Here is a 13,337-nt window from a genome sequence, read left to right as displayed (position 1 = left end):
TCGAGATGGTGGGTCAGGAGACGTCCTTATACACTGGGTTTATTTCCAATCAGACTATTTTGCCCTTCAATTTGATGGTCGGATATTATGTGTATCATCGTGTCATCGTGTAAGGCCACCCATTCATTTCCTTTCACTGTTGTTTCTCTACGAAGTATTTTTTATTTCATTTTCTCATTTCCTTATTCTCAAGATCTCATCTTTCAGTCTTCTCTATCAGAATGATCAGTTATTATTTCATATTTTGTGATGAACTAGCACAATAGTTGAATGAGTATTTCAATTAATGTCATTTCATATGGGTTTTGGAATTTTGGTAATGCTCGTTTCATTTAATTGTGTAGGTACGGAGTCGAGTCAGACCGAGATAAGCGAGAAAATTTTACCGATTTACTATTATAGTTTATTACATGTCTAAGGGTCTTGAATCCGACAGTCGTATCCATACGACAAAGCAGAAGTTTTCGCGATGAATAAATGTAACTGAAGTCGGTTGTTATTCTGTTGGATTTCAGTGGTATGAAGTGTTAGGTGGTCTACTAGGGCCGAAATGGAAATTATTAGGATTGGTTGTCAATTGCACGTTCTTGCTATTTGGATCCGTCATACAACTTATAGGTTGTGCTAGGTTCGTTAATCTTTGCTTAACATAAATTTCTGTAATTGAACCATTCCGATTTGCAGATTAATGACAGTGTTTATCTGGTTTGTTTGCAGCAATATATACTACGTAAACGATCATTTAGACAATAGGACATGGACATACATTTTTGGGGCGTGATGCGCTACCACTGTATTTATTCCGTTTTTCCACAACTACCGACTTTGGTCAGCCCTCGGCCTGGGAATGACTACTTACACTGCTTGGTACTTGACCATTGCTGCTCTTATTCATGGCCAGGTAATTATATATTTTACGAGTATTTCCTAACTGTGAGAAGACCATCTCAATCAAAACCTAATGGTGACGGTTGAGGCCCAATCAACTATCAACGGTCTTATGAATTAAAATAATGGCCGGGGTAATGTTGGTGTTGGTTATGTTTAATTTGCATATGCAGTCCTGATTTACATGACCCAGGTGTGATCCACTCTGGTCCAAACAATCTGGAACTCTACTTCACTGGAGCTACCAATATTCTCTACACTTTCGGGATTATGCAGTCATCTTGATTCTCATCCATCCGGTTTGCAGTTCATCCAAGTTTATGCATTCTAAATTCTAAATACTTTTATTTGCCTCCGACTGATCACTACATGAACATTTACCCTTGGAGGCTTGAACAGTGTCAAAACTCGGGATTATTACGTGAAATTTCCGAAATGTAAACATAAGTCACATTATTAACAGCGGTTATTTTGAATTGACAGTTCGTAACATTTGGATTTGCATGCAATCCTCTGTTCCATTTGTGGGAAAAAGCATTGGGAGTGCATAATACAAAGAGCTTAAGCTTAAGAGTTTTGGTTCGGATACCGGTGGTTATACCGATATTGTTCTTGGCAATTATCTTCCCTTTCTTCGGGCCGATTAACTCTACTGTTGGGGCGTTTTTAGTCAGTTTCACCGTCTACATCCTGCCTACTTCAGCTCACATGCTCACTTTTAAATCTGCCCAAGCCCGTAAGGTACCGTTCTTTACTTGGTTCTTGATTTTCTCTCGGCCCATTAACTCCGTCTAAGTCATTTGTTTGCCTTTTATTATTACTACAGATGTTGTTTGGAAGGTATCCTCTAATATTGTTGCGTACAAAATGCAGAATGCGATACAGAAACCTTATAATTCTGTATATGTGTATGTTATTGGCTTGGGTTGTAGATTCTCGAGTATAAAATTTTTTGACGACCTTATAATGCGACTTGATTTTATTTTGCTTTTATAAGTTGAGACAATCGGATACTAGCTGTAATATAAATCTACATTACGATTAATATTTTCTGCTAATTTTATCCTCCCTTTATTCGTTTTTTTAGTTAATCATGTAACTTTGAACATACAAAAGGCACAATATTTTATGATTTCATGGGTTTTACGGGACAACGTTACAATATCTAATGTTTAAAACTACCGTATTCTAAGACAATATAAGCATGACAACATTTATAGTGTATTAATCCACCTTTCATCTTCTTTCCCTTGGCATTTGCTACACCATTAAATTACTATCCATCAACTAATTTAGGTGTCTTCATATGTGTAAGATATAAATTGCCCTACTTGAGTTTTTGTGTCATCAACTAATTTATATTAGTATGGTATTCTGACATGATAATTTGTTTTTCTGAAGTATAGTAAGGTTTCCTATCTTTGCAGGCAAGGGAAGCTAGAAAGAAAGCATTAGAAGAGATGAGTGCAGAAACAAAACCGACATTTGAGAACATTAAATTTTTCAAAATCTATCATGTGACTACACCTAATGTCCCTGATGTATCACAAGTGTAGGTACAGTTGATTGCCCATTTTCTTTCAATATTAGAACAATGTATAGCTTATGATGTGTGTTCTTTGATGCTTAATAGTTACTCCCTTTGTCTCAATCATTTATTTTACTTTTTTTTTGTAAGGGATATACGAGTAAATTTTACCGATTTACTATTATAGTTTATTACAGTTACTGGGATGATAAACTTATTCTGTATAAATAACACGTCTAAGGTTCGAAGATTAAATAGTGATTCATTATGAATACGTTAATTGGTGGAATTTAGAGACCTTCTGCTTTGTCGTATGTTTTTGGGGTAGCTATAAGTTGTACAACATTTTTGATTGAGTCCATGATACATAAGTTGTACTAATTTATATATTTATATTTTATAATAATTTGATAAACCGTAAGTCCATGATACATTTGATTACAAATTTAGCAAATAAATCTAATTTTCAAAAATTTAAAACAACCCCGTGAATTTTCACGGGTGTTACACTAGTATGATAAGATTACATTTTGATTTGTGTTTGATAATAAAGCTGTAGTACGATTAAAAGGTTATTAAGTATTGTTAACGATAGTGGTTATACTATTTGGTTTCTAGATACTTGTTTTAATATTTAAATTTCATGTCATGTTATTTGGCTATTGTTGACAAATGAATGACAATGATATGATACCGGTTATGGTATGATCATGATATTTTTTATTGGTAGTCTAAAAAATGTTTATATTCTCGCTTTAAACATGTCAAGTATTGTCTTATATAAGAAATATATATCTTGGGTCATTAGATAATTAATTAGACATTGAGTATGTTTAATGAGTGGCTTAAATCTTAATATGGTGTAATATTAAGTGATTTTTTTATTTGTGTCTATTTGATTGTATGACATGGTTAAGAGGGATTCTCTTTGATAGTATCAATTCATACTATGTTACAATAGTGGATATATTAATATCAATTATATGAATTGTGTATGTACTATAACAATAGTGGTGTACTATTGAATGTACAAGTGGGTGTGAATGTCTCTAATGATTCCTCCTTGATATGATACATGGTAATGCGAAGTTGAGCCTTAAAATACGGATACTCGTATAGATCAACAGTATAGTGTATTGGTATTTGTGGGATGTCTAGTCATGGTTTATAGTGATTTGAGACACGTAAGATTATTTAAGGACGCAATTGTAGTATTACCATGAAATGTGACATAATTTGTATCGAGTTTTCTCTCATTGTCGGTCAACTCGAGTTTTATGTGGAGCAAGTTTAATGAGATGATTCTTTATATTAAGTATTAATAAAAGTTGTTTTTTGATCATGTATGATGTATATCATGTGGACTGTGTATATATGTAGATGTATATGTGTGTTTGACCAATTAATTTAAGTATGATCATGATTTTTATTAATGTGCAAATAACTTGATGCTCACATGGATATTAGAGTGATTTATGGTTTATTAATGATGTTTGATCACCAAATGTTTTATAATCGTCTTAAAATTGATTATCAGTTATCATGTGTGTTGACTATGTTTTAGTTGAGTAACATTTTGTATTTGATGATCACTAATATATTCATATGGATGTTTGTAGTGTTTTCACCATGCTTGTTTACCAGTAATTATACTAATATTTTTTTCATAAGTTTTATTATATGGTATTATATGATGTATGAAAATGAGTTCTATAAAGTGGGAATGAGAGTATTATGTCTCTTGGATGTAATATATGAAAATGTGGATATTCAGCGGTAACATATAGATATACATATGTGGCTTGATAGCATGGTGTAATTTCATGTATAAGGCGGTATTAAGGACCGTTAAATGGTACCTTAGGTAGCCTAATTTCAAGGAAAAGATAAAACTCACCCTTGTAGGATATAAATATTGAAGTTGTGTTAAATCTCACATTGATTATTTATGTGAAATGAGCATGTAAGAGATATTTAAGAAATATAATGTTTTGATCAATGGATATTTTGATCGGTGGTTTAATATGTAGTTCATGTGCTAATTATTTTGTTATGATATTTAACATGCTAATATCTTGTCTTGTGTAAAACTTTTTAAAGTTTGATTTTACCATATAATCTCGAAAGAATGGTTTGTGATAACTATGGTGAGATTATCGAGTCATGGTGGTTTAGTCATGTAAGAGGTGAATTAACAATATTGAGTGTACAACAATTAACAAGTTTAGTAATAGAGTTGTCATTTGTTGTAGGATTAATGACAAGTCGATCTTTTACATAGAACAAAGAATGATTTACCATGTAAAAGGAGGTTCTGTTATCATGTTCTTCTATGAAGGAAGACATGGGGGAGGTAATTTTATGCTTGATACTAGGATCTAGAGTGAGAGTATGATTATTATTCTCCTGTTAATATTCACAAGAGTCAGGTATGATCCTTTTATCCAATAATTAAAGTGATATCATAACTCGAGGTTCACAAGGCCTTGTATAAAAATTGCGATTGGAAATTTAGTAACAATGTTAGTGATACTAATACTCATGTTTGGCAAGCAATAGACAAGTGTCAATATATAAAAATACACCATTATTTATAATTTATCTTATGTCGCTTTCTTCCGTTTTTAGAAGAATCGGTGTATGCGAATTGTATTACGTTAGTAGATGGTTATTTTATACAAGTGTTCCAAACACCATTAATATACGGGTTTGCAAGAAGCTTATTTGCACTACATAGTAGATTGTTAGCTACAAGAAATTGATCTACGGATTTCATTTATGAACCAGACCGAGTTCACCTATATTTTGATAGGGATGTTACTATGGCAAAGTTTATAGTCATGTGAATTATGATGACGGCCGCACCAAGACGTTATTAAAACATGGTATATAAATTATCAAAATGAGATGATATCGGTTGTTTTGTGAGCTCTCAGTTGTAGTTGATCACTTTGCATAAATGATCAATTAGGGACTTGGTTATAAAGTCAGTTGGCGGGATGAGACTAAAACTCGTATAAGATCATTGGCGATAGGATACCCAATTCTCCTCTAATACAATGTTAGAGGCTGAATTCAATGTGGAAGGCTTATTGTTATGAGATTGAAGCACACGATAATTTATATCCCGAGGTGTATACTTGGACTTGCATGTTGTAAGGTTGAAGTTTATCTTCTTAATTGATCTTTTGAAAAAGTGTGTTTGTAAGGACACGATGAAAAGAATCAACCTAGGTGAACATGAAGTATAGCCGCTTTAAGGGAGAAAGGGTTTGACTCCTGAAATGTTCATGAATAGATATGGGACATTAGGCTTGAAATTAAGTGTCGGTTTATGTAATTTTTAGAAGTAAATTTGTTTATGCGTGAGTTATCTTCATGTATTCGAAATGGGTAGAAAGGGTTCAATGCTTAGTCACACCCCGATACTCGAATATTCGGGTCGGCTTATTTTCTGGTCAATGAATAAGAGAGAAAAGGTCATTTCATGTCTTTTCGGTTAAATTAGAGTTATGTTTTGTCGAGTCTTTTTCGGATGTGGTGGCTTCGGATCAAGTTATTTTTGAGTCGGGTTAGTTACGGATTAAGAAAGCCCGGGTCATGTTCGGGTCGTGACGGGTCAATTCGGATTTGGGTCACATTCGAGTGATATAGTTCGGGTCAGTTTCAGATCGGGTCAACCAGGTCAAGTTGCTTTTAACAGGTCTATTTAGGACGTGTTTGGTTGGGAGTGTTGGAATGGAATGGAATGGATTTGAGTGATTCTAGTGTTTGGTTGGGGCATTTTGGAATGGAGTTAGAATCCTGATGGATTCTAATTCCACCCCAACCCCTTGGAATCCCATACCCATCTTCCCACTCAGGTTTCTAACTCCATTCCCCCCTCCATACAATTTAGAGTGAACCAAACAATAAATAATGGGTATGGGGTTCTGAATTTATCCCCTCATTGTGACACCCCCATACTCCAAGTGCCATACCAGGAGCACTCAGGTATAAAGATGTCACCATCTCGGTTTCTCGAGGAAATGATAATCAAAAGACAATAAAGAAACAACATTTAAATAGTATAAAGTTTAGTGATTACAATCCAAAACCAACTGGTAAGTATAATACATGTTCTCCAAAACCAAAAGTCAAACAACTAAACAAAATGTCTGACAACTACTCAAAACTACAGCGGAAGACTTTAACATCTCGTGGTGACTCATCCCAGCTAGCCCATATGTCTCGACTCATACCTGCTTAACAACTTCTCACCATCCCCGAATGGATCACCACAGTTTTTCAAAATAAAGACGGGGTCAGTACAAATCACACAATTTATATAAACTCAACAATACAGAAAACAACACAGCTCAATCGTCACACACACCCCGAACTCCATCACCAACTCCATAATACTGACTACACACTAAAGTGTGTAGCCCTGCTAGAGTACCCATCGCAACAGGTTACTCCTCGCCGCCAGTGGGGGACCGCATCTAAGCCCCGCTCATCTCCATCGAGCGATAAACCCAAATCCATTAATGTGCACATCCCTTCCGTGGCGGGTTCCACAGAAGGCGAATTATGGGTGTGAAGCCACTCCCGCAAGTGACTCCACTCAGCCAGGGACGCACCCCGAAGAACAAAGACAGATACAATCAATCACAACTACTAACAACAACCAAATCCAACAACCGTCTCAATACGAGTATGATAATATACAACAATCACAACCAACAATCAACACATCATGTGACTAATACTGAGTAGGGAAACCCTACCTGGAATGCAACACAATCAGACGGTCTCAATAGCTGTATCAAAATTCCTCTTCTACGAATCCTCCTCCTAACATATAATCACATAATTACTAACAATTACCATAATCATCAAAAACCCCCAATCCCCAAAATTAGGGTTTAAACAAACTTAATTAAAAACAATAAAATTGGTACGTAGATCTTACCCTCGACGCAAGGATCACAAGAATGTAAAGAACGATGAGATCCGACCTCTCAAGCTCCGGGATTTGTTAATAACACGGATGAATGCGAAGAACGTAACTTGAATCTCCCTTTTAATGTTATTAGGTTTGTAAAAGTGTATTATGAAAGTGACGGAAAGATTTATATATTAATCCGTGTTATTAACAAAACCCGTCGAATTAACACCCGCTAACCGAGCTACTCGATCGAGTAACTGACGTACTCGATCGAGTGCCGCTTACTCGATCGAGTGCCGCTTACTCGATCGAGTGCCCAGGCTACTCGATCGAGTACCCTACAGATAGCGTACTGTTTTGTAAACCAACACACCCTTACTCTACAGAGTAAGGCCCACTCGGTAGAGTACCCAGAGACTCATAAAACCGTAGTATTACAGTCTTCCCTCCTTAAAAAGAACTTCGTCCCCGAAGTTCAAACCACAATAAAGAAAAGACATACTACCACATTCCCGACACTACAACCAAAACAAAACTCAACACAAAACATACTACCAACCAATTCAACTAGACTCAAACCACTACCAACTCTACCAAAAACAACATAAAAAGATGCAAAAACTCTTCGCGATCATCTCCTACCCCCCCTAAAAGAAACAAGGTTACGTCCCCGTAACCATACATACCTGATAAAAAAGGAACGGATAGCGCTCTCTCATGGACTCCTCTGCCTCCCATGTAGCTTCCTCTACCTCATGATTAGACCAAAGGATCTTAAGCAAGACTGTCTCACCATTCCTAGTCTTCCTAACTTTCCGGTCAAGAATCTGCTTAGGCACCTCAAGGTAAGACAAGGACTCATCTAGCTCTATGTTCTCTGCCTCTAACACATGTGACGGATCACTCACATACTTCCGCAGCTGAGATACATGAAACACATTATGCACCCTATCCAAAGCAGATGGTAACGGCAAACGATAAGCAACCTCTCCAACCCGGTCTAAGATCTCATATGGTCCTATGAACTTCTGACTCAGCTTGCCTTTCTTCCCAAATCTCATAACCCCACGCATAGGAGACACTTTCAGAAGAACTTTGTCCCCAACCTAAAACTCTATATCCCGGCGATGTAGATTTGCATACTCTTTTGCCTATCTTGAGCCGCTCTCATCCTTTCCCTGATCATCTTAATCTGCCAACCATCTCATGTACCATCTCTGGTCCTAGAACCACTGCCTTAGCACTGTCGTCCCAACAAATCGGGCTCCTACATCTCCTCCCATATAAAGCCTCAAATGGCGCCATGCCAATACTAGTGTGATAGCTGTTGTTGTAGGAAAACTCGATCAAATCTAACCTATGCTCCCAGCTACCACCAAAATCCATCACACAAGCTCGTAACATATCCTCAAGAGTCTTGATTGTTCTCTCAGTCCGACCGTCTGTCGCAGGATGAAATGTTGTACTCATCTTCAAAGTCGTTTCCAAAGATTCCTGCAACTCTTTCCAAAACCTTGAGATAAACCTCGCATCTCTATCAGATACTATGTCTTTAGGCACTCCATGCAATCTCAACACATGCTTCCGATAAGCCATAGCTAATTGTGCCTTAGTCCATGTATCTTTCATTGGCACAAAATGAGCTGACTTAGTCAGTCGATCCACTATAACCCATTTCATGTTATTACCCTGCTGACTCTTTGGCAAACCCACGAAAAATCCATAGAAATGGATTCCCACTTCCACTCAGGTACATCTAAAGACTGAATCTTACCTTGTGGTCGTTGCTGCTCCCCTTTTACTCTCTGGCATGTCAAACAACGGGCCACAAACTCAGCTGTTTCTTTCTTCATCCCAGGCCACCAGAAGGTGTTCTTTAAATCCTTGTATAGCTTGTCACCACCTCGATGTACCGAATATGGTATACAATGTGCCTCTGTCATGATTATCTTTTTTATCTCCTTATCATTAGGGACATACCACCTCCCATCAAACCTCAAACTACCATCTGTATGAATAGAGAATCTAGACACTGTCCCTTTCTCTACTCCAGCTCTCCACTCCACCATCTTAGGATCTAACACCTGTTTACCTCGAATACCATCATAAAGATCAGGCTGCACTGTCAAATCTCCCATGGCATCCCCTCTCTGCATCTTATGTATCCCAAACCTCCCAACCTCATCTCTCAATCTCATCAAAGATATAGCTGTACACAAGGAATGTACACTCTTCCTGCTCAAAGCATCAGCAACAACATTGGCTTTCCCTTCATGGTAGATAATATCCATGTCATAATCGCCAATCAACTCCATCCACCTCCTTTGTCTCATGTTCAATTCCTTTTTAGTGAAGATGTACTTGAGACTCTTGTGATCTGAAAATACTTTAAAGGTCGCCCCATAAAGGTAATGTCTCCAAATCTTGAGAGTAAACACCACTGCACCCAACTCTAGATCGTGTGTAGGATAATTCTCCTCATAAGGCTTCAATTGCCTAGAAGCATAGGCAATCACTTTACCGTTCTGCATCAACACACATCCCAACCCATTCTTTGAGGCATCTATATAAACCTCAAAGTTCTCACTCCCCTTAGGTAATGCTAAGATTGGAGCTGTGGTCAAACGTTCCTTTAATGTTTGGAACGCCGTCTCACAACTCTCATCCCAACGGAACCTGTTCTCTTTCCTCATCAAAGCTGTCATAGGTCTAGCAATCTTGGAGAAATCCTTCACGAACCGTCTGTAATATCCAGCTAAACCCAAGAAAATTCTGATCTCAGCTACATTCTTTGGTGTTTCCCACTTGGTAACTGCCTCAATCTTTGCCGGATCCACAACCACTCCATCTTTGGAAATGACATGCCCCAAAAGGCAACTTTCTCCAACCAGAACTCACACTTGAACAACTTTGCATATAACTCGTGCTCCCTCAAGGTCTGCAACACAATCCTCAGATGCTCCTCATGTTCCTCCTTAGTCTTGGAATAGACTAAGATGTCATCAATGAAAACCACCACAAACTTGTCCAAAAACTGACTGAAGACTCTGTTCATCAAATCCATAAACACAGACGGCGCATTAGATAACCCAAAAGGCATCACCACATACTCATAATGGCCATACCTCGACGTAAAAGCTGTCTTTGGTATGTCCACCTCTCTAATATTCTCCTGATGGTACCCCGACCTCAAATCAATCTTGGAAAAGACTGATGCACCACTCAACTGATCAAATAGGTCATCTATCCTTGGAAAAGGATACTTGTTCTTCACCGTCACTCGGTTCAGCTCCCTGTAATCTATGCACAACCTCAAGCTCTCATCCTTCTTCTTCACAAAAAGAACTGGTGCTCCCCACGGTGATACACTAGGTCTAATGTATCCCTTCTCTATCAGATCATCTAACTGCTTTCTGAGCTCCTCCAACTCCTTAGGACCCATCCGGTACGGTGCCTTAGAGATTGGCCCCGTCCCCGGTTTCAGTTCAATACTGAAATCTATCTCCCTCTTCGGTGGCAACCCCGGAATCTCCTCTGGAAAGACATCCGAAAACTCCCCCACCACTGGTATCTGATCAACTGTCGGACTCTCTATCCGGTCATCTCTCACATTGCATAAGATCATCGGGCACCCCTTCCTCAGATAGGACTTCAAGGTCACAGCTGCAATCAACTTAACTTTGGGTTTGACAACAAACCAACGATTAGACACACTAACGCCCTTAGGACCTCTCAAAGACACTTTCTTTTAATGACAGTCTATCTTAGCTTTGTACTTTCCTAATCAATCCATCCCGACTATCATCTCAAAACTGTCTAAAGGAAACTCTATTAAGTCTACAGGTAGATCAACTTGCCCAACTATCATAGATACATCCCTAAACAACCTCCCACATGATACAGACTCATCCGAAGGTATAAAAACATTCTCACTTACAGACTCATATTCCCTCAGACCCAACCGTTTAACATGACTCGAAGATACAAACGACTGAGACGCCCCCGAATCAAACAAAACAAAGGTATGAATACCGTTAACATGAAAGGTACCAGTGATAACATGTGCGTCGTCCTCAGCTGCTTTCTTTTCCATCATAAACAGCTTTCGACTGGTTTTCTGCCCACCTCCCTGGACAGTACTGGCTGAGGTAGTCGGTTTAGCACCCGACCCTTAGTTGTTGTTGGTGTACGTAGCAGGTTTCTGATAAGAATTACCGCCATTGCGGTTACCTCCACCATGGTTGCTCTGACCTCCCCGGCTGTTCCATGACCCAGCTGGTCTGTTGCTCGCATAACTCTGTGCCGGACCCTGAGAATAGCTCCCCTGAGCCGGTCTTTGAAAAGCTCCCGGTACACTGATGCACTCATGTCTCTTGTGGCCTACACCGCCACACCCAAAATAGGTCATCCCCCAGCTACCACTACCACTCCCACGGCCACCCCCAAAGGAAGCCCCAGCACTGAACCCCGAGCCAGATGAATACGCTCTAGCCTGATTGTGGTTGCTTTTCTTGTAATTAGATTGGCCACCACCCTCGCTCTCAGCCTTTGTTTTCTCACCTCCTCTCTGTCGGGCTATCTCTACCAACCTCTTAGCTCTCCCAGCCCTCTCATAAGCTTCCTTAACATTTGTAAGGATTCCCACAGGTAACTTCTCCATTATCCTGGGGGTCAACCCCTTCTCAAATCTCAGAGCTAGGTTCTCATCACTCAATCTCAAATCCTCAGCATACCTAGACTTCTCATTGAACTGCCGATAATACTCAGCTACTGACAAGTCAGATGTCATCTTGAACCCATCAAACTCCTCCCTTAGCTTAATCCTCACATGCTCAGGTACAAACTCTCTCCTCATGGCCCTCCGGAACTCTTCCCACGGTATAGCAGGCAGACCCTGCTTCGCATACATCTCTCTAGCATTCACCTTCACCTTATCCCACCACTCACCTGCCGCTTCCCTCAAGTAGAACGCGGCTTGTTCTACCTTCAACTCATCAGGACAATGCACTAATTCCAGAATGTTTTCCATCTCTCGGTGCCAATTATCTAGAAGCATTGGCTCCCCGGTCCCCTTGTACTCTTTCGGGTTAAACCTCGCTATGTAGAGACTGATCTTTGAGTGATCAACCTCTTTATCTTTCCCCACTCTCTTTAGGGCCTCGGTAAGAGCATCTTGATGCTCCAACATCTTAACTATGTCGTCCGTGGTCATGTTCTCAGCTCTAACATACATGGCGATTTTCTTTGGCGGCATATTGACACTATATAAGAGAAGGGTAGATATAAACATACATACTATAACCCAAAAGACGAAAACAGCCTGCACAGACCCACTCGATCGAGTACCAAAACCCACTCGATCGAGCTGAGGCTACTCGATCGAGTGCCCAACATGCTCGATCGAGTGCCCCGACTCCAGACCCCAAACAAACCTTCTGATCTCATACATACTCGACCGAGCTGACATGACACTCGATCGAGTGACCCCTACTCGATCGAGTGCCTCTATGTACTCGATCGAGTACCCAAAAACACTGTTTTGTTCATAAAAACGTCAAACTAACCACTCGATCGAGTTAGACCCTCTCGATCGAGTGCCCCCCACTCGATCGAGTCATGTTAACTCGTACATACTACCCGCATGTTATCTCACTTACCCCAACGTACTATGCAATCTTTATAATCTCAACATTATAATTATAACTACGCATGAAATTCTACACAATTTCTCATATAATCAACAAAATAATCTACTTCATGTTATCAAAGTGCCACATCATAAACATCCAACATGCTTCTTCATTCAATGCAACATATAAATACATCTCTTCAACTTTTAACCGTGCTTTCAATTCTCCACTTCCAACATCCAATGATTCACAACATACACCGTTACGTACACATACAAACCAAAAGACAACGCATACGACCTTGACACATACCCCCCATGTGACCGGTTCAAAATTGCAGGGCGAGTTCACGACTTTAGGA

The 13,337-nt window shown here is 39.2% G+C and overlaps 1 pseudogene; it reads left to right on the top strand.

Annotated features, from left to right (window-relative positions):
• Window positions 1–286: 286 nt before the first annotated feature.
• Window positions 287–13,337, top strand: part of LOC141607357 (auxin transporter protein 1-like) — a 71,889-nt pseudogene continuing 58,838 nt past the window's right edge.

This window comes from Silene latifolia, chromosome 10, assembly GCF_048544455.1.
Source record: "Silene latifolia isolate original U9 population chromosome 10, ASM4854445v1, whole genome shotgun sequence".
Lineage (NCBI taxonomy): Eukaryota > Viridiplantae > Streptophyta > Magnoliopsida > Caryophyllales > Caryophyllaceae > Silene > Silene latifolia.
This window is presented reverse-complemented; position numbering and strand designations above follow the sequence as displayed.